Genomic DNA, 21,088 nt, shown 5'->3' with positions numbered 1-21,088 from the left:
CATCTTGGAGCTGGCTGGCATTGGTTCTGTCAGACATAGGGGAAACTTCTCGCAGCTTCTCTCAGAAGCCACTCCTGTAGCCCCCCCACTACCAAAACCTCGCCACACAAACCAAATACGCAACTAGCATTGGAATAGAACTTTTAAGATTGGGTATTAATTCAATCAGGGAATAAAACCAATCATAAACCCAATTGAAAGAGCTTAAATTTCACATCCCATCTAGTCTCACAAATAGCATCTCCCAAATCAGTAAGATTTACTTAATAAGTTTACTTAATTGTGAATGAAACTTTTGAATAGCTAATATATTTGTGAAAATGCTTACAGATAATTCATGATGAGAAAATCTGTTATGAATTAGTATTTGTTATTTATTGCCTATTATCTGCAAATAAATTAGCTGGTTCATAATAATTTGTTGTGTTGTATTTCAGTTGCACAGTAGATTAGATGGAGCACATTGCTGTGCAAACTTTTGAAACACCTAAAATATTTATCTATTTACTAATTTTTATTTTATTTTACTAATAGTTATCTATTTACTAATGCTCCAAATGTTAACAAATTATAAGACCAGTTGATTTTAACAGAATAGTACTGATGATGAGATAGGCAGAGAGAACATAGCAAAGCCTGGCAGGATACATTACAAATAATAACTAAAAGCCTCCCACAGCTGTGGTTGTACCAGTTGTCCAGGATGCACCAGATTTTTGCATCATTTTTATCCGTGGGAAGCTGGCCAGATCTGCTTATCAGTGGATGGAAGGCAGAGCCATGCCCTACCAGTTTCCAGGCACCTCCATCTCTGTGTTTTCATTTAATTTTAACTTACAGCAAGCTCTGCATCTGGCACACCTCTTCACCATGTCAGAGGACTCTTGCAGAACCCCACAACTAAGAAAGGTCTTAGCTGCCTGTACTGCATTTATATAAAATAATTTTATTAACATTTTTTTTAGTATAAGAAATTAACTGTATATTTTGCTTATCTTTTCATAGGATTTCAGTTGTAACTAAATATTAATATATCCTTTTGTTACTAGAAATAAACTTCAAAGCTTAAAAACATTAATATATACCAATTTACTAAGCTATTAGCTTTTCCAATAACTTGGGCTAGTTTCTTCTATACAAAACTCACTATGGAAAGAAAGAACACTGTCAAGTCTTCTCAGCAAAATGGAAAATCCTTTCTTTAAAGCCAGGACACCACTAAAGTGTGTAAGACTAGTCAGTCTACTTGTCCATATTAGAAATTAAGTATTTGAAGATGCATACTTCTTTTAGGGAACAAACACTAAGTTGGAAGAACATTCTTATATGCCAGAGAAAAGTAAATCTTTAAAATGTTTGTTATATTGCAAATGCCACTCTGGACTACACAGACAGAAAGCATAGATCTCTGGTAACCGGATTAAAGGCCAAGGCCACAGGTTTATTGAAATACAGTAACTCACACTACAATATTATCTGACAGCCAATAGTCTTTGCAGTAGTAAATAATCAGAGCCTAAAGCAAAACACCATATATACTGAACCCCAAAGAAATGCAGTCCAGCCCTAATGTCAAACTCCTGAGTCTACCAATACTGATCAGACTTGAAGTCTTTTGAGAAACTAAAGATGGGGTAATACCTGCATATGACAATAAAATTTTACTTTGCAGTAACTCTTCCTATCCTGTCTTGTTATTGCACATACCCAAAAAAAAGACATCCAGAAAAATCAAGAGTATTTGACTGTTCTCAACCAATGCTAGCCAGAGTACTAGATTCCTAGCACCTTTTCAAAGGTATTCAAGCAACTCTGTAACATCAGATAAGGTGCAAATTACTTATTACTTGGTTCAATTAATGTATAAAGTGCATGCAGAATTTGTCATTGGAACAACCTCTAAGTTTATACATGCAGTAGCATACCTTGCTGAAGAAAATAACTTTGCTACTTGCTAATTTCTGACCTAGTCCATCTGTATATCTTGAGCCAGATTACTTTAGTAATATTATACAATACAAGGTCAATATTACATTACTTTACTTTAAGGGTTATAGATCCTTTTTAATGTGAATCACTCCCCACATCAAGTTGTTCCTTTCCCAGCTCAATACTTAAAATCCAGTCCATCAACACTGTTTCCCTACCTCCCAAAAACATCACTCTGGAAGGAAAGGGAAAATTTTTAGCCTTTCTTCAAAAACATACCTCTTATTTTAAATTTTTTGTTAGTTTTGTAACTGAATCAGAAGCAGAACAAAAGAAAATTACAAAAAAATTGAAGTGTTATGTCCTCAGGCAACAACACTGGGAAGAGCTGGTCTTGCCTGTAATTCATATTAGCTTAAACAAGAGATTAACAAAATTTTGCTATGTATCATGGTTTTATTTATGCATAGACAGGTGAACTGAGCAGTGCTTCACAAACACACAAACAGGGACAGACAAACTTGAAATCCACAAATAGGAAGAACAGTCACTAAACCCTGCTCAAAATCTGCAAGTATAGGGTTCACTGCAACTGGTACATCCTCCAATTTCACTGGTACCTTCCCACAGTCTCATGACTTACAGGCCCCTGCTACATACCATTGTCTACTAAAATACATAAGCAAATAAAAGCCTGGTCACTCTCAGTCACACATTGGTAATAGACGAGTAGCTTTTTTCTCTACCTGAAAAATAATGGCTTATGTCAATATACATGTGCCCTGGTTTCAGCTGGGAAAGGGTTAATTTTCTTTCTAGTGACTGCTGTGAAAGGAATGTCAATAATACATTTGGTTTAGTTGTTGCTAGGCAATGTTTATACTTTTCAAGGGCTCTTTTCAGCTTCTCATAGAAGCTGAGAAGGACCATAGACAGAACAGTGGAACGGCTAACAGAATATTCTGTACCATAGACATCATGCTCAGTATATAAATGGGGGTTGGCTGGGGCGGGGGGAATCCACAATCACTGCTCAGGAAGGTACCAATTCACTGGGTGGTGAGAGTGACTTGTGTCACAGAAAACTTGCATAGGTCCCGCTCTTCTTCAGGAACATCTATAACCTAATGCAATGTTATTAGCATTTGAGTAAAAAAAGTTACCCTAAATTCTCTGAAAGTGGTCAGCTGTAATCAGCTGATACAACAAGGTCGTAGGTCTCAGAAGGAAGTCAGAGGAGAAAAAAAAAAGTTTCCCTATTTCGAGTGAAAAAGTCTCCTTCCTGTTGACCCTTGCACCAAGTCCCAAAGGCTACATGAAGAGCAACAGGTTGCATGAGAATTCAATTGTCTCCCCCTCCTGGGTAAGTGCTACATGTAAATCCATTAAGTCTTTGGAGTCTGAAACGTCTAACTGAATGCTCAGCCAAAAAAGGTGATAGAACAAAGTGGCTACTAATCAACTCAAATCATCCAGGAAGTGAGGCTTTGCTAATGAATTATGGTAATTAACTCTAGGGATTGGTCACTGTGCTGGCAGACTACTGCTTGCTCTGAACAATAGGAGACAGATTAAAACACACTTATGCATATGCCTAACTCCCTGTTCCTACAGGTTTTGGAGCAGCATCTCATCTCCCTGGAACCAGAAATTCTTAGGTAGCATCAATGGCAGTCAAGTTCAACACTTGACCAACAGTCTGTCTAGGATAGCATGATAAATGTGCTCATCAGTTCCTGTAATCTAACTAAAAAAGTAGTGATTCAACATAAAAACACCACTCAGCCGGGGAGGTTAGCATCATTTTTATATCCCATGATATTTATTTGACTCTACCTAATTGCCAGAGGTCCTGAGTTAACAAGTGAGAAAAGGGCATAGGCTCATCCTCCAGCTGAGATCATCATCAATACCAGCAATGCAAAGAGCTAAAGAAATATTATGATCTAAATATAGATTTGGCAAAAATGCAGTGGCACCTCAGCCCCATATCACCTTTAAATAATCCAAGTAGTATATATTTGCTTAATTTTCCCTGCCTGAATCTTACCAGGCAATAAGGCAAACTGCCACTAAGCAATTTAAATGAACAACTAAATAATAATATTAAAAAAAAAACTGAGAACAGGTTAAAAAAAAAAATACCCAAAGAGTCAGAGAACGGTAAAACAATTTTTCAAGTCCAAATTTCAGGATGCTTCAGGAAAAAGAAAAAAGCACTCCCCAGCCAATGAATATTTGTCTCGGGTTATAAAACCAAACAAAGAAATAAACAAACAAAACCCAAACAGTATAATGTTTTCTGACATGCAGGCCACCTTGTAAATATGCTATTTATACTGCAGTGACCCAAGAAGCTGATGCAAGAAGTCCTAATGTCACTTACAGCTGTGTGTGTACACACTAGAGAAGAAATGGTGCTGGAGATCCCAATGGCAATGGAGGATGAACAGCACATAGTGAAATCTAGGTTTCAAGTCTCTTTTCAAGGACAGAGCAGGCAATTTTTAACTCCAAAGTCTCTCTTTATTTTGCCTCCGCTGTGGGCTATGACTGAGGCAGCTCAAATCCTGCCCTTCTACCTGGGGTCCAGCTCTACCAACAGCTCCAGCTTCGCTCTAAGAACTTTAGTTACATGCCAGGCACGGGGCAAGGCTGCCCCTGCAGCTGCGTCATCTACAGCTGAAGCTGTGCTGCAGGCAGTTGATCAAGAACTCTGACTTTCCAGGATGACAGCTTACCTCTGCTCAGAAAAATATTCCAAAAATGCTCAAGTTCATTTGTCTGGATTTATGTATGGCACCTGATTACTCATGCTTTTCCCTTCCCTCCTGGTGGCTCTCTGACTCTTAGCATGTACAGAACAAGTGGCTTCTTCACCGCTGTCACTGGCAGACCTCATTTAAACTTGGTAGCATGTGTACAGACTCTTCCATAAGGAGCTGCTTCCTTCTTCAGGCTAGCTGCTACAGGGTCACAAAGGTCACTAAGGCCAGACCGGTCACCAGCATCAATTTTCCCTTCACAGAGATGCAAGCAAGAAGAAAGGAGGTGGTGAGAAACTCAGGGTAGCTGCGCAGTCCTTGCAGCCTTAGCATGAGCAGCACCTTCAGGGTCACAGCAGTCCATCCCCATGGAGGCGGGGATCCTTGGTTTTGGCTAAGATGCTATGCCTTTAAAACAGACAGTGCAGTGTAATGGAAAATTTCTGTTCCCATATTTTGCTATTCCTGGTAAGAGGAATAACCCTTCAAGCTTTTTGCAACTGCTATGAGGCTTCCACAGAGGAAATCCTAGTTGGATTTCTTTTAAACCAGAATAACCTGCGAAAATATTCAAGGGAAGGAGCTCATGATAGTGTTATATTCTTTTCTGAAAGCTTAATTTAGACAACTACCAGCAGATCCCTTCATGGACACAGCAAAATCTTAAACTCTCTCTATTTGACTGTGCTTGCCTAAGGCATTAAGTTCAATCCACCATGTCGCACCTCAGTAACTCGACACAGACTAGGAAATTCTTACAGTCAGCTTCCCCAAGGGATTTGTTAAGTTTCACATACATTTAGTTGTGCAGTTGGCCTGTTCAAATTGATAAACTTGTTGCTTGGTGCTTTCTGCTGCAGATTTTGTCACTAGGAAAAAAACAAATATTGGAGTGGGGGAAGGAAGGCTAGTATGTTTCAGTAATAACCTCCTTTTTTTTTTATAAATAATTACACATGCATTACCGTTCCTATCTCTTCTTGAGAGGCATTTATTTTGCAGAAGAGACAGGCAGATACTCTGGTGATGGGCACATTAAAAACGCCACAGATAGACAAGATGAATGTCATTAACATGTGAAAAATGAATAGAGCAGACAGATACAAAAATACTATTCAGTCCTATCAAACATAAAGGAATAATTTACCACATGAATATCCTGTGTACCCGAACAATACACATATATAATATGCAGGTTACTCATAAAGACTTCAGTCTGGAAAAGCACTTAAACATCCTTATTTTTTAGTAGGTGAGCACTGCATTGGAGTCAATGGAACGATTCACTGGATTAGAGTTAAAGCATATGTCTAAGTATTTTGTTGGTTGAAGGCTAATATGACCCACATGTAACTATTAGATTACTTTTATAATGTTATATAAACATCAGTATGACACATTATTACAGAGTAAAAGCAACTCCCTCCTTCCCCACCCCCACCAACTGATGCTTATGAGTGTAATTACTAACCTATGGTATAGGGCACAAAGCAAGCCAGTGCAACCCAGTATCTGCAACAGCTTTTGTCAGCATTGGCAGAAGACAAACAGAGCAGAAAGACAGCGGGAAAAGGAGGCTGAAAAAGTAAGTAGCAAGATCAGCCTCCTTTCCAGAAGGGTAACTTTATGGACCTACAGCAAGCAGAAAGCCTATGGTGCTGGCAAAGAAAACCAGGCATGGTCACAGCATCAAAGAGAAGCAAGATATGATGTGTCTTTTCATCAGTCTTTAGCACACACAAATTAAAACTTTTTTTGTATCCTGCAGAGCTCCTCAGTTACTTGTCATTACTATTGTGTGAGATAGAAAGCATTTAGTCCTCAGTGCGTAGCACAGATAGCACGTTAGCACACCAGACTCCTCTGTCAGCTATAGAGTCATGTATTTTGATGACAACCCAAAAAGAAGCAATTACTTTCTCCATCTTTCCTCAGATGCCTTTGTTATAAAATACAAAAAGCCTATTATCAATCCCTGCACCTAAACTGCATGAGGATTTCCAGCGATGAGATGAATTTACCAAGATGGTGCATTGCAATACCAACGACAGAACCACGTAAACAAGTATCTTCGCTTTATACTTCCGCAGTGATCAGTGACCTGCGGTTTGTGTGATACTCTAACAGTTATAGGCTTACAACCACTATGTGGCTGTGCTTGTGGCCCATCAAAAGGCTGAGGACTTCCAGCTTCAGAACTGGGAATCACTGTCTTCTCTAAAGAAATTCAGAATATCATCACAGGCTTCCTTTTTTTTTTTTTAATATAATATGTTAAAAATACCAAGTTCTCTTTGCAGTACATAAACTGAGTTACTTCAACAGCTAAAATAATGCCAACAAAAATATATACATATATTTTCAAAAAGAGGATAAAGATCACCAGAGTTACAAAGACTTAACATAGCTAGTAGGGAAAAAAAAATAAAGTGTGTATATATATATTAAAGGTAATTCAGAATACAGAACCTAAAAGGTTAAGTGTTTAAAAAAAATAATAAATCAAAATCTAAAAAGTAGGTACACACAGTTTCGTGGCAAGCTCTGAAGGAGAGATTACTTAAGGAACAGGACATGCAAATTGATATTTAGGTGCAACAGCATATGACTTCATTGTCTTTTCAGATGCAGTTATAATACCCATGCCAATAAACAAAATCATCCAAGTACAGACTAGAGTCAGGCCTATCTCAAAAAAAAAGAGAAATCTAAACAAAAGACACCCAACCCCAAAACACCCCACTGCCAGTTTGGGGCCAGTGTTCCCTGCTTTTCTAACTCATGAGGAAGGTGTCTTAGTAAGCAGACCAGGTTACGAAGTTCTCATTTTGATTACCAGCACTGCACCTGACCTGTGAGGAAATAGGACTTCATCTTCAGCTGACTCAGTGATTAGAACTTCACAGGCAATGAATAGCTAAAGTTAATGCAGCTACACTTTCTTCACACTTGAACATAATGATTGTCAGCTTGCGAAAGAGAATCTATACTAAAGGGAAAAGGAAATTTCCCCTTGCTGCAGTGCAAGAGAGCCAAACAACAGCCCATCTGTAGTAAGCTGCCTGTCTTTTGTAACTACACTACTGTATGTTCTGCAACAGAAGTTTTATACCTACCCAATCACATATTTATTTTTCATTAGGAAAAAATAATTAAAGAACGCCATGACACCTTCCCCCCTCCCTGAACTTGCAGTACTTCAAGATGCAAAGCTGTTTTACAGTTACAAATGACTGATAAAAGAAAAAAAACCTTCTAAACATCTTGTTGGGATTACTTACTTGTCCTAATTTCACATTAGGGAAGGATTTCCTTTATTCTGCATGAAAGAATTAATGCATTGATAATAGCTTTGTCACTTAATGCGAAACTTCTCTTCAAAAACATGTGTAAAATGTTATTTGCAAGGATTTTTTTAAATGTTTTCTTTCTATGGACACAATGTTCAGCTTCTCTTTCAAATATTTGGATTCATTTATGAAGTAATCTAACTAACAGTGATATCTTATTTAAACACTTGGGAGATAAAGGGGATCTTCCTCAAAAAATTTAGCTGTTATTTATGCAATCCATTTCATAAAGAGCTCTCTTAAGGTGGATATGAGCAACCTTTTTGCAGGCAGAATGGGCTCTTCCACCAATATGCACACAATGATTGAACAACCATGTAAAATGCACTTCACACATATGGAAGATAAACTGTGGTAGCTCTTATTTAAAGAGTAATACAGCACCCAGTTAATCTACTCAATCAAGCTATCTATGATTCTTATTCCAAGCCAGCTGTAGTTTATTGCTACATGGAAGGTTTCTGTACTGCCCTAATAAGAAGTAGTTGATTCTCCTGTCTGAGAATGTCTGTCAGAAAACAGTCTGTTCGCTATCTTTAGTTATGGTCAGTTCTTCAGCAATTCTTCACCTCTTTCAGAACAAGACAGGCATAAAACATGAAAACAGCATCTACACTACTTCTAGAGAGCTATGATCAAGTACAATAACCAGGATTTTGAGTAAAGGTAAATTTCATTTTACCACAGTGAAATCCTGAATCACTGGTGGCCAATGAAAAACATGGTAATTAGTCAATATAGGAATAAAGTAATTCCTACTGTATATGACCCAGTCCTACATTTCTTATCACTAGTCACAGTATTTACTTTTATGTACTAAGTACATAACTACACAGTACTTGCTCTGTTGACTAGCAATTGGACTTCTCACACTGCAATTATGAACTATATCTTGGAACATTTATTTACGGAATGGGGCCCTTACGCTGCAAAATTCCTCCTGTTAAAGAACATAATTTTTATTGAGTAGCACAAACCGCTTAACTTTCAAATAGGTCTTATTGGCACCTTAAATATTATCCAACTTCTGAAGGCAGAAATACACTTTTTCTCAATACTCATAATCACCAAGAGACAAACTAGACTGAACTCTCGTACCCACATAATTTATTCAATACTCCTTACTCCATACATCTTAGCTCTCATGTCAAATTATAAATTCCTGTATGTGCTATATTCTGTAGCAGAGGACTTCTGAGCAAGAAGTAATAAAACAAACAGTACCATTGTATTTTACAACAACTCATATGGTCAAAGCAAAGCACTACCCAAATAACACTTGTAGTATCTGTGTCAGGCAAAGGGGCAAAATTCCACCAAGGAGGACGCTGAGAGAAATAAAGCAAAGCGACTTACCTAAGATCATTTGGAACAAGTCGTAGCAGACTGACGAGTGGAAGCCAGAAACACCAGACACCTTAATCCTGAGAGCATATTTTAGACTAACCATGTCTCTAGCAACATCTCCTAATAGCTCAGTCAGCTCTGTGAGCCAGCAATTTGGAGCCAAATCTACTGGTAGAATCCAGCTGCTTTACAACAAATGCTCTGTATACAATGGCCCTAGTAACAACTTAATTGGGTAACCTTGCCTTGACTAGTTAACAGCTGATCCTACTGGCACCACATATCTAACCTAGAGCTGGTATGCTGTTGTCTTCTCTACTGCTTGTTGCACAAGAAAAATAGGGCCAGGCTTAGCCACTTCCTCTGCCACACTGATACTTGATGCACTTTCTGACCCCTGCAGCTGTTTCCAATCTGGCTGAAATTAGACCAGACAGCAAATTCTTCAGTGAAGTACAGGGTTACTGAACCGTCAGAGAAGCAAGAGAGCAAAAGGAAACCAAAGCCATTTTCATGCACTAGCTTCATCCTCTACACAGTTGAGCTACAACTCATAAATTATGTTTACAGTTAAGCCATGAATTGATGCTGACCTCCTTTTATACTTAGTTTTTGTCCACCTGTAAAATGGGAATAATTGTAGTGGACTATCTCCATCAGGAAAATAATAAAGGGGTTTAATTTATTACTGTTATTAGCATCACACGACAGTTCAGGTAGCACGATGATATATATAAGAATGTATGTATACACATAAATCTACACAGTATAAAGTGGCCTGAAATCTCCAGATCTCCCTCCCACATATTTTAAGATGAACTAAGAAAATACAAAAATGAAACACCAGAAGAAAAGTAGGTGTCATGCAGGAATTACCAAATTTTCTTCCCTTTTTCTTTTTTTTAAAAAAGTGTGCAAAGCAGGTGCAGCAAGTATCATTTCCCTCCTGCTGCTTGGCCCACCTGCTGTCTGCCTGATGGTGCTATCCTCACTACTTTAGTATTTATTTCCAAAATGCAAAGTTAAAACTAACAATATTTTTTTTTTCTTCTTTTTTCACCTCAGGTATATTCTAGGTATCTCCCCAAATAACTCTCTGACTGTGTCAAATGAAACTTCATTATTCAGACAGATGATGGTAAAAAGAAAACAGACAGCAAAACCCTTCTATCCGAAATACTCTGTTGTGCAGATGTGACTTGCAGCAGAGAGTCCATACAGAGGACAATATGTCCCCCGCCTCTGTTTTGCTTCTCATGCATTGTGATGCTTCTCGTGCTGTAAGATGCGAAAATGGGTGGTGTCTCATTTGGTGTAAGACATTGTATGGACTCAGTGAACAGGTACCCGGTGTAGAAGGGCTGACAACTACAGCAATAAAAATCTCATGAGATGCATAATCAAAATAACAAAATAGTAATAATAACAATACATTTCAAGGTATAAGTCTTCTTTGTTCTGAGCCTATAAGGTTTGCAGTCTCGTTAAAGAAGGGCTAAAAGAAATATACAAGCACACAATGCCAGGGGATTTCAAGTAAAACATCAAGTCTTATTAACTCATAATTAGATGAGAGTTGGCAATATTGTAGCAACCCTTATCATACAATTCTTTCTCTCCTGTTCCTCCCTTCTTCTTCCACAAGCTTTATAAAAACACAGATGCTCTTCCCACAGATGTTTACTCTATAGAACTGGGCAAACCTACATGGAAACTTGCATTTCTGAAAAAAAACCTGTAACGCCCTGGTTCTCTTCAGTGCTGCAGCTCTGCCGTTACTCAGGTTGTTAGACACCTGAGTTCAACTCTCTCCCAGCTTCCCTGGGCTCCTGCTCCCACGGTGCTGGGAGAGGAAGGTCCAGAGCAGGCAGCTTGCTCCCAGGAGGGGATGTGAGTGCCTCCCTGAAGCCTACTGCTCTGACAGCCTCGCTTGTTCTTCTTTGAGCTAATGCTGCCACTTTGGGAACAAGCTCTCATTTCTCTGCTTAGATTACAGACTCTAGAGTGGTTTCAGTTTATTAAAGAGAAATCTAAATTTAAGGGGACTCATATAACCAACACTAAAACCTAGATGATACCTACAGCATATGGCCAGGACATACGTAACGCAGCTGCGCTGCAAAAAAGTCTCACTGATGATGGGGACTGGCAGCTCTTCCAGCTTCCAGTCTTCCATGCCTGCAGTGCAGGATATGGCTGACATCTGTATTTATGAAACTCCTGCCACCACAAGTTCTCAAGACCAGCGTTTGGACCACTATTCTGCCCTATGAATTAATGTAGATTTTCACAGCAATGCACCAATGGTTTGATATGAAAGCATTCACTATCTGATCATGTAAACTTAAGTTTTCCTTTTCACCTATGGACTGAAGTGCACCTTAGGCCTTCTTTTCTCCACAACAAGGAAAGAGATCCATTGATCTGTAATGAACAATTATTCATTAACACTGCAAGCAGTAATTAAATTAACATTTTCGTGATTCTGGACAATGAAGCCCCTACGTTTATAACTGATACAATTCTTAATTCAAAACAATTACTAGTATCACTACTGTTTATTACATATACTTTGTTTGTTTAGAAGATATTTGCTTAAAGTTATCTTTTTCTTTTGCTGTTTTTAACAGTCTTCCAATTATTTTTTTGACTATCCCTAGTGCAAATGAAAATTACAGTACACCAAAGAATAATGTAAAGGCTAGTGTCCAAGCAATAATGTATTTGTTATTGCTCAAGAAAAATAAACACTTTTATAAATGCATGAGTTGTGAGGATAATTAGCTTTTGTTATTAATACTATATGAAAAATAAATTGAAGTCAGGCAAAATAAAAAGCAACAACTGACGAAGAAAAAACCCTGAGACTTTTTACAAAAGCAAGTACATTTCCTACAGCTTTTTCCTATCTATAGTAATGTCTTAACTTTTCTATATATATGTATTTTTAGGTTCTAACTCCGAATGTTTCAGTCTTTACCTGTGGCTACATGCATTCTATCACATGACAAAACAGCAGTTCTCTTTATTTTGCTGTGCTGTTACACACAGCATAATTTTATTATTTTAAAGAAAACATTTCTACAAAGTCCAATAAATCAACGTTTCTTAAAGATAAGTTTGCAAAAACATGGTCTGTGCTGTTTTCTCCCTTAACTGGCCTTCTGTTCAGCATTCATTTTAAATGTAATGTTATTTCAGTCAACCAATACTTTTAAGCATGCTGAATAGTGTGGAACATTCCTTTATTCTGATGTCATGCAGAAAGCATTTTTCTCAGAAGACATCTTTTGTAGTTGTAACCAAAAGGCAAAAGAAACTAGAGATCTCAAAGGGCGGGGGGGTGTGGAGGGGGAATAGCTTAAACTCCTCAATCCTGTCACTTCTAAAACTGTGTCAAAGCCACACATATTTTTGGCAGTGACCTCTTAAAATAGTCCCTTATAAGCAGTACTTCTTTGCCATTTCCAAGGTATTATACTTATTTTTAGAGGTTTTGACTAAAAATTCCTTGCATTATTGTACTGTATCACAGGGAAGTTCGCTATAGTTTCATGAAAGACGTTTTCATTTCTGACTGGCATCTTCTCAATAGCAGGGGGCCCAGGCACACCGCTCTCTTCCAGGCAAACCTTTCTGCTCTTAAACAGTACAGCATTCATAACTTACTTTCAGCACCGCAGGGCAGCTACACAGAAAAGCTTCTCCAACTTAATAGGTTACATCACGGAGAAGTCCACTATTTGGCCAAGGTGTAAAATATAAATGCACCCCTCACTCGCTTCTGCACCTTACAAAAATGAAATCTTATCTACCCCAAAGACCTGCATTTCCACGCTACAGCCTGGTTAAGGATAGAATACTGCACTGTTGACAAGTGTTGTATATTTTTGGTATGGTTATTATGTATCATCACTCCAAATTAAACACAGGAACGGGAAAAATCAACTACAGCAAACGTGAAAAGTTCTCGACAGAATAAATACATGTACAATAACTTTAAATAAATACATGGCAATAACTTTAGTTTCTGCAAATACTCTGAATTCTCAGTGTGTGAAACTGTACTTTAGGCAGAATGTGAATCTTTACTATCTAGGTTATCTCACAGGTGTGGATAGAAAGGGAAGGCATAATAAGGTAAAATTGCTTAAAAGTATCATCACCATGATTCAGGAACAAGAAGCAAAGCTTGGGAGTTATCCCAAGAGAATCGATGAAATTCTAATTAATAAAACTTTTATATCATAATATGTTAGACTAATGGAGCATTCCACCAAGCTCCCATAGTTTTCTACATGAAATTACATTATGTTACACAAAAATAATTTTGAAAATATCGGAAGTTTTAAAAAAATACTGGAAATATATTTTAGATCATTCCACCCATAAAAAAAAAACACCTCTAAATTTAACTTCTTCTTTTCCAATGGTATTAAATATTTTGAGTCTAGTCCTGAAGAGCTTCAAGACATTGAACTTTAGAACTGTGCCATCTTTCTGTACAGAAGAGCTATAATTAGCCAAAGGCTTCTTCTTGCCATTTTGGGTGTCAGAAAATTTTAACTCTGGGAGAGACAAAAAAAGAGGATTGCTATACTTGGAGGAGGAAAAGAAAGCACTTTGCAAGTACCTTTAAAAATGCTATTTGTTTTACATATGGTTATATACTAAGAATGCTAAACCCAGCCTTAACAAAGACATTGTCTTTGTTAAGTGAGAGAGTCAAATGTTATCAGAATTGAAATACATACTACATACGCACAGATGTATGTACATAGTTTGTTTCAAGTAAGTTCCAACTGTTGTCACAATTGTAAGTAACAACACATAGGGTATACAAACTTCTGTGTTCTGTAAATACAGAGACACTTTCAGGTTGGACATGTTATTGGATGTTATTATTGGACTGAGATGTCAGTCATTTGTGTATATACATACATACATATAATAATACACAAAACATAAGGATGTCACCTTACCACCCACAATAAACGCATGCATTTTTTTCGTGCATACCTACTAATTAGTACACTGGCTGCAACATACTCTGCCAAAAACATACCATGTTTCAAGTAGACAAATGCCTTATAGTTCTCAACAACCTGCTATGTTTACTTGGGGGGAGGGGTGTTGTTGTTGTTTTGTTTTCCCTTGGTTTTGTTTTTTGAATATTTGGGCACCTAGATTCCACAAATTATAGTCAATATTAAAAACCCTGCAGGTTAAACAGAAATGTTTACTCTGAAGAAACTACAAGCAACAAAAATGGATTGAAACACTTAAAAGTAATGAGAACTGGAAGACTGAACAGGCACTGTGAACCTTTATTCTTTCCATAGAAATTAAAACAGGAGAAGCCTAGTTTCTATTATCTTTTCTGTAGAAATACCTCTGGAGCACGTTCTGCCAGAAGGTAGGACTTGGGACACCCTTGGCTTTTCATGTGTAATTTGGAACTGGGGTCCAAGTCTTGTGCTGTGGAAAGAAGGGAAACCTGCTCCCAACAGATTTTTAACAGTATATCAAGGTGTATCTATTACTTTAATCCAGTTCTCCAAATGCGCTAATGACAGTAAGAGATGCAACTGTAACCACCACTTAAAACAGAAAAATATTAACAGATTTCTTTAAACATGGTACCATCTTACTACATTCTCTGAGAGTAATCGTAATTGCTTTAATGGAAAAAAATGTTTTCTGCTTTTCATTTTTCTTTTACAGAGTCAGCACAGCTATGGGAGAGTACACTGGATTCTGTTCTGGCTTGTGCATCAGCAGAATTGGTAGCTAAGTTCCAGCTGTGGAGTCCTCATTGTTGGCGATCCATGAACCAGAAAGAACATAGCTAGACTTTCAAATTCCAGGTTGAGCTTGTGGCACTGGCAGTCAAGAAAAGCACCTTTTCCCTTACTCCTTCTCTCCTTTGACTCTGCAAAATAAATTAAATTATCCCAGGCAAGACAATCAGCTGCTTTATGATAATAGATTTCTGAAGAGAAGTCTTTGCTTTACGAAAGCAACAGCATGCATTGAATGCACAATGTTAGCCTGTTGTCCACCACAAGTATTGTGCCATATGCTTATTAAGGAGCATTAAAGTATGAAAGGGAAAAAAGTGGGACTGCTTTTGAAGGAAATAATGTACAAATACTTCAGAGAAGCAGTCCAAAACAGAGTGTCTTCAATGTGAAAATAATGTAAGATTATCAGCTGCCGGCAGGATTGCTGAGCAGATGAAGGCTAAACAGGGAAGTGTTTCTGCATCCTTCTTAACCATCGTTTTTGAGTTGCTGTGGAGGAAAAAAACCCAAATAAAATAAAACAAAAAAAAATAGACTGTTATGTCTTTTAGTTATTCAGCCTTCTTAAAGTTATTATTTCCCCTCAAAATTTAAAAACATTATGGAATATGAACATTTTATACTAGAAGGGAGTATTCAATGCCATGAAAGTTAAGAAATAATATTGTGTACTTATACATTTTGGTAATATATACTATATATAATTTTAAGTATTGCAACTCATAGAATGCACTAGCACTATACGTAAAAGACAGCAAGTGTGTAAAGGAAAGAAAGACCACTAGGCAAACATAGACATGTAACTATGAAAAATACTGCAGAACAGCTTTCATGCTCAGTGGAAAGACAACATTGAAAAGGAAGTTTACCTCCCACACCTCTTTTAAAAAAACCCAATGTATAAATTATGAACTATGTATTTTTGTTTCATGAAGTCTCTAGCATAAGCTCAGTAACAGCAGTTGTCCCCAGCCTTAATGCTATGTAGCCACTTAAATGACAGCAGTAACACTTGACAGTGCAGGTTTTCCTTTATATTCTTCTACAACTAGTCACCCCTATAGTTTATCATTCTTCATATTTATAACATATCCACCAAAAGCAAAAATTCAATGTCACTCATAATATTTTGAAAGAGATGAAGCTTCACAAATGATAGGAACCTTGGGGCATTTCAAATTGAATGCATTTTCTAAAATCACTTTAAATTTCAACTATGGACTGTCGCTAGGCCTGCTAGCCTAAAGGTAATGCTCTGTATTACCATGCCACAGATCTGGGTTGAATTTCCAGCCTCTCTATAGCTTCCCAAGCTGGCACAACCTGGGGTGAGACTAGCACCTCTTGTTATCGTGCAGACACCACTTCAGCCGATTAAGGAGCAGCACTGATAGGCTCTGAAGAGAATCCCATCCTCCTCACCAAGGAGGTGGTGTCTTTGAGCATAGCAAGAGGTTAAAAACAGGGTTGAAATGGAGTATATCCTCAGGGCTCCATCAGGGACATGAAAGACAACCCAAGAAAGTATGTTATATGACAACAAAGACATCAAATAATTTTAGCGGAATAGCTGCCTTCTCCCTCAACAAGTTTCCTGAGCACGTCCAGATGCACACGGTATCTTTTTCCCCGTCCACCACAAGATTCTTGTGTATTGCTCCTACGTGCTATGAAACAGCTGCTACATTTCAATCTAGAAAGCTGAATTACAATGGTGCATTAAGTTATTCCCATGTAATGGATCAATTATCAGGACCTTCTGTACCCAGTGAAAACCAGAAACTACTCATTAGAGGGCATGTGCAGAAAAAAAGCAGCTGGGTTCAGGTGTTGCTACTTAGTCCTCACACCTCCAGTCCTGAAACTTCAGACAGTCTTGTGCACTCAGCCACGGAAGGACTTTCAAAATTAGGAATGAAGAGTTCTGTTTCACTATTCCCAGATACTATGTAAATATTCAAATTATTCTTATTACAATGATAAATAATCTCTGTGGGTAAATGTGTGGTATTTATACGGAGATTCAAAGGTAGTTGAGATACAGGAAAGAATTTCATATAGTTCCTGCCTGTTTTGTGAAGAGAAGCAAAGAAATCCTAAATTTGACCTACTTGTTGTAAAGCATTTGGGGATCCTTTAGAAAGAAAAGTATCATCACACTATACGCTATTGTAAAGGCAGTGTTTTTACACCAGGCTCGTGGTACAAGCTTTGTATCTGATGACTTTAAAGCTTCATAGTGTGACCACTTGGCTTGAAATCTGATTTTCTCCATTAATGCAGTTATATAAAAAAGAAAAATTACTTTCATATTAAGGTAAGCGGCTGCATAGTGATAGTGGGAGTAAAACCAGCATCTGTGGTCTTGTGCAAATCAGTATTAGTTCAAGACTGGATGCTGATAAATAAATGTATGAAAGGCTGCATACTTGCTGGAATATAGAAAAAGCCAAAAAAGCCAGTGCTAAAGTGCCTAAAAATTTGAAAGATATATACTGCTAAAAATTAAATTGAAATACATTTTCTAAATACCTTCCGCAGCATAAGTGGCCTGTATCTTCTTTCAAGACAGAGTATCAGTTTATTTCAAATTTAGAGATATTGGCCTTGATTCAAATTCATGGCAGTTATAGAAACCAATGTTCCATGGCTTGATTCAGGTGGCAAGCATTAAATCTTTTTCCTGCTGTCATGCAACAACAACTTTAATACAAATTAGTACTGCCAAACTCAGTTTCCTGAGCTCAGAAGTCCTTGATGCTACTCCCTGAATTTTATTCATACTTTCACACGGATTGTGCTCTGCTGAAATTGTTGTAGCTGACAAGAAACAAAAAACTACAATTTAATGACACTGGATTCAGTATTATAATTCATGACATTGTAGAAAATTTAACATGCAGCTCTTCATTATTTTTTTAACTGAGGTAAAGCTCAATCAAATACACACAATGTTTGTTGGGGTTTTTTTAACCTGTAAATTTGGTTTCTGTGAGTCAGATCTTCCCTTCAGACCAATTGTTTATGCTGAACCCAATCCTGCCAGTCAATAATAACTCACATTTTTCAAGCTACCGATTCAACTTTTACAACAGCTTTCTTGGAGTTCAAGACAAAACCATCCAAGCCTCAGAAAATACGAAACAACAAACCAAAAGCAAGAGTTTTTTCCAGTTTTCCTACGCACCAGGAATATACAATTAACTGAAGCTGACACTCCAGACAAGTCAGAATGAGATCCAGAGGGTAGATCTGAGTCAGAGAAAGCATATTTCCACTTAAGAAAGAACCCTCTGTTTCTCCGATCAGCCACTCCAGACTGATGGGCCCTTAATTACAGAGTTCCACAAAAAAGGGTGGGAAATGCCAATGAGTACCTAAGCCTCCTGGGTTTCCATGGCCATGCTCAAAAACCCCTGGCAAAAATTTGCATTTCAAGGAACGCCCAGTTCCAATTCCTAGTAACTTCCAGAGCAGTAAACCAAAATCCAAAACCACTTCCTAGCAAAATTTCTGCCAAACCAGTCAACTCCCTGTAACTTTAAAATGAAAAACCCATTCTATCTGAATTTAGACCTCAATTTAGAGCCAGTCATTCATAAATTTGTTTTCCTTTTTTATTATTATTTTAACAATAATTTATAATCCAGGAAGACCCAAAGGCTAATCAAGCTCTAGGTTTTAGTGTGACTGCAATGAAGAGGCATATAATGGTCAGTCCTGGCCAGGGGCTTACAATGTGTGAAGACAAATGAAGCAAAACAAACTAAAATAACATCCCTTTTCCTCCCCAAAAACCAACAATGATGAGGACAACTTTGTTAGTTCTATGACTAACAGGATTCTCACTTATCTAAGTTTAACCTTTGTTATTTTTTAATAACTGCAGCCTTGCTACTTTCTAAGTGATCCCCTTTCAGAATGATTTTTTTTAACTTCTTCATAAAAAATCAATCAGTTTCTCAGTCACCTCTTTTTCTACCTACCTGTAGCTACCCTTGGCCAACTGCCTTGCAAGTGCGCATAAAGAAATAAACACCAAAGTCAGTATATGGTGACATCCCTGAGGCTCTGAAGGCATGATGTATATGCCCTCATGGTGTTCTGGCTGGCCTTTCCTACTCCTTGTCCTCCTAGGGAATGCTGGTGCTTTTCTTAAGAAAAGGGGAAACTATATTTGTGATCCTCCTTAGACCAACAAAGCTAGGACCAGAGTCTTTCTGAAAGGTTCAACAAATCTGTCTTACTCTTCAAAAGCAGGGACCAAAACTAGTGACTAAAAAGTTCCAGCTAACATGAGTGAAGCTCGCCTTACGAAAACACTTGAATTAAAATAGCATTTCCTTTATGGTTCAAATATATATGTGTGTGTGTATGTGTGTGTAATATGTTGTTTACATATCAAGAGAAAGGAGGGACTAAATGGACTTTCTCCGACACAATTTTGGTAAATAATAATCCAAAGAGCTCAATGAAAAACCTCAAAACCCCAGAGTCTTTTGGAACTACTAAGTTTTACACCACTGTCAAATGATAACATTTTTAATAACTAAAGTTAACAATGAAATATGCTTACTCAGAACTTGTAGCTATTTGACCAACAGTGCTAAAGTAAAGAGAATTTTGTGAAAATTCTGCTCTCAGCTAAAGGCCATACAGGTAGAAAGTAGGCTTTTCAAAGAGCACCACAGGTGTTCATGAAAAATAACAAAGAAAAGTAAGGAAAGCAATGGGAAAAAGTTCAAGGCATACTGTGCATTGATACAATTCTCTCTATATCTTACTGCATACCAAACATTTATCAGATGTCAGGAACAGAAATCCCATGTTTTTAAGGCTCACATACTTATATGTGAAGGCATATAACAGACTTCCAGTATCTACCTACAATTTGGAATTACAGAAATGGCAGTGTTACCTAGCTTTCATTGAAAACAAAGAACAGTCTCTTATTGATTTTACCTGTGATAGGTCCCAAGGGATGAAAAAAAATCAGATGTCCTAAATATGAGCAGCCAGCTTCTAAAAGTACCTGAGCATCTTATTGGTATTGACATATTTTGGTGACTAATATCAAGACATTATGTAAAATTTTGGCTCTAGTATCTACACTAAGTGAAGGGTTTTGCATCTAAGGCATAAACCCATGTGTACAAATGGAGAGAAAACAATAGAAAAAGCAGAAGAGGAAAGTTGGAATGATTTTTGATGGGATTTCATAGCTGCACTGCACATACTCAGATGGATATTCAACTTGTGTAAACTCACAACACAGCACTAGAGCCAGTGGAACCACAGTACTTAACACTAGCTAATAACCTGGCTCTATCTACTGATGTCAAGACAAAAATAAGCACAAGCTTTCCCACCAGAGAGATTAAAATATCTAAGTGATTCTAATGAATACGATGGTGTTTGGGGAATTTCTGTATCTTTTGTACAAATCAAAAGAGATGATGAAGGGACAGAGAGGGTAATGTCAGAGCAATAATGCCTCATGTAACCTCACCATTAAGAGATTCATAATGAAAATCTTCTCTAGCTGTGTGCATAGTGCCCATGGCAATGTGTGCCTTTGCACTCCACAGAAATAGAGAAAAACTTACTGACAGGGGACTGTGAGCCCAAGATACAGCACTGAAAGAGGTACTTAAACCTGTGAAGTATGCTGGACATCATTCGAGAAATTCACATACATTAATGATGGTATGATGGGACAGGCCAAACAATAACTAGAGATCAGCTGGATACTTAAGGATTAGACCAATACAACTTTCTTTCTTCATGAAAAACAAAAACATTTATAAAAAAAATCAAAACTCTGTAGTCACTGTGAGTTAATAGTTTTTCAAAATCTATCCAAAGTCACATGACACCCGAAGATGATGTACAA

At 37.5% G+C, this 21,088-nt stretch overlaps 1 protein-coding gene across 7 annotated transcripts in view; it reads right to left on the bottom strand.

The window, feature by feature from the left end:
* Positions 1-21,088, bottom strand: part of NPAS3 (neuronal PAS domain protein 3) — a 627,172-nt gene that overhangs the window by 575,997 nt on the left and 30,087 nt on the right. For 2 of the 7 annotated variants that reach the window (XM_074585128.1, XM_074585129.1), the window contains exon 1: positions 9,401-9,683. The exons of the other annotated variants lie outside the window; for them this stretch is intronic. The gene's annotated coding sequence lies outside the window, so the exon portion shown is untranslated. Of the gene's footprint in view, positions 1-9,400; positions 9,684-21,088 lie in introns of those variants that run through there. 7 annotated transcript variants of the gene reach the window in all.

This window comes from Larus michahellis, chromosome 4 (assembly GCF_964199755.1).
Source record: "Larus michahellis chromosome 4, bLarMic1.1, whole genome shotgun sequence".
Taxonomy (NCBI): domain Eukaryota; kingdom Metazoa; phylum Chordata; class Aves; order Charadriiformes; family Laridae; genus Larus; species Larus michahellis.
The sequence above is the reverse complement of the archived record's forward strand: the minus strand, read 5'-3'. Positions and strand labels throughout refer to the sequence as shown.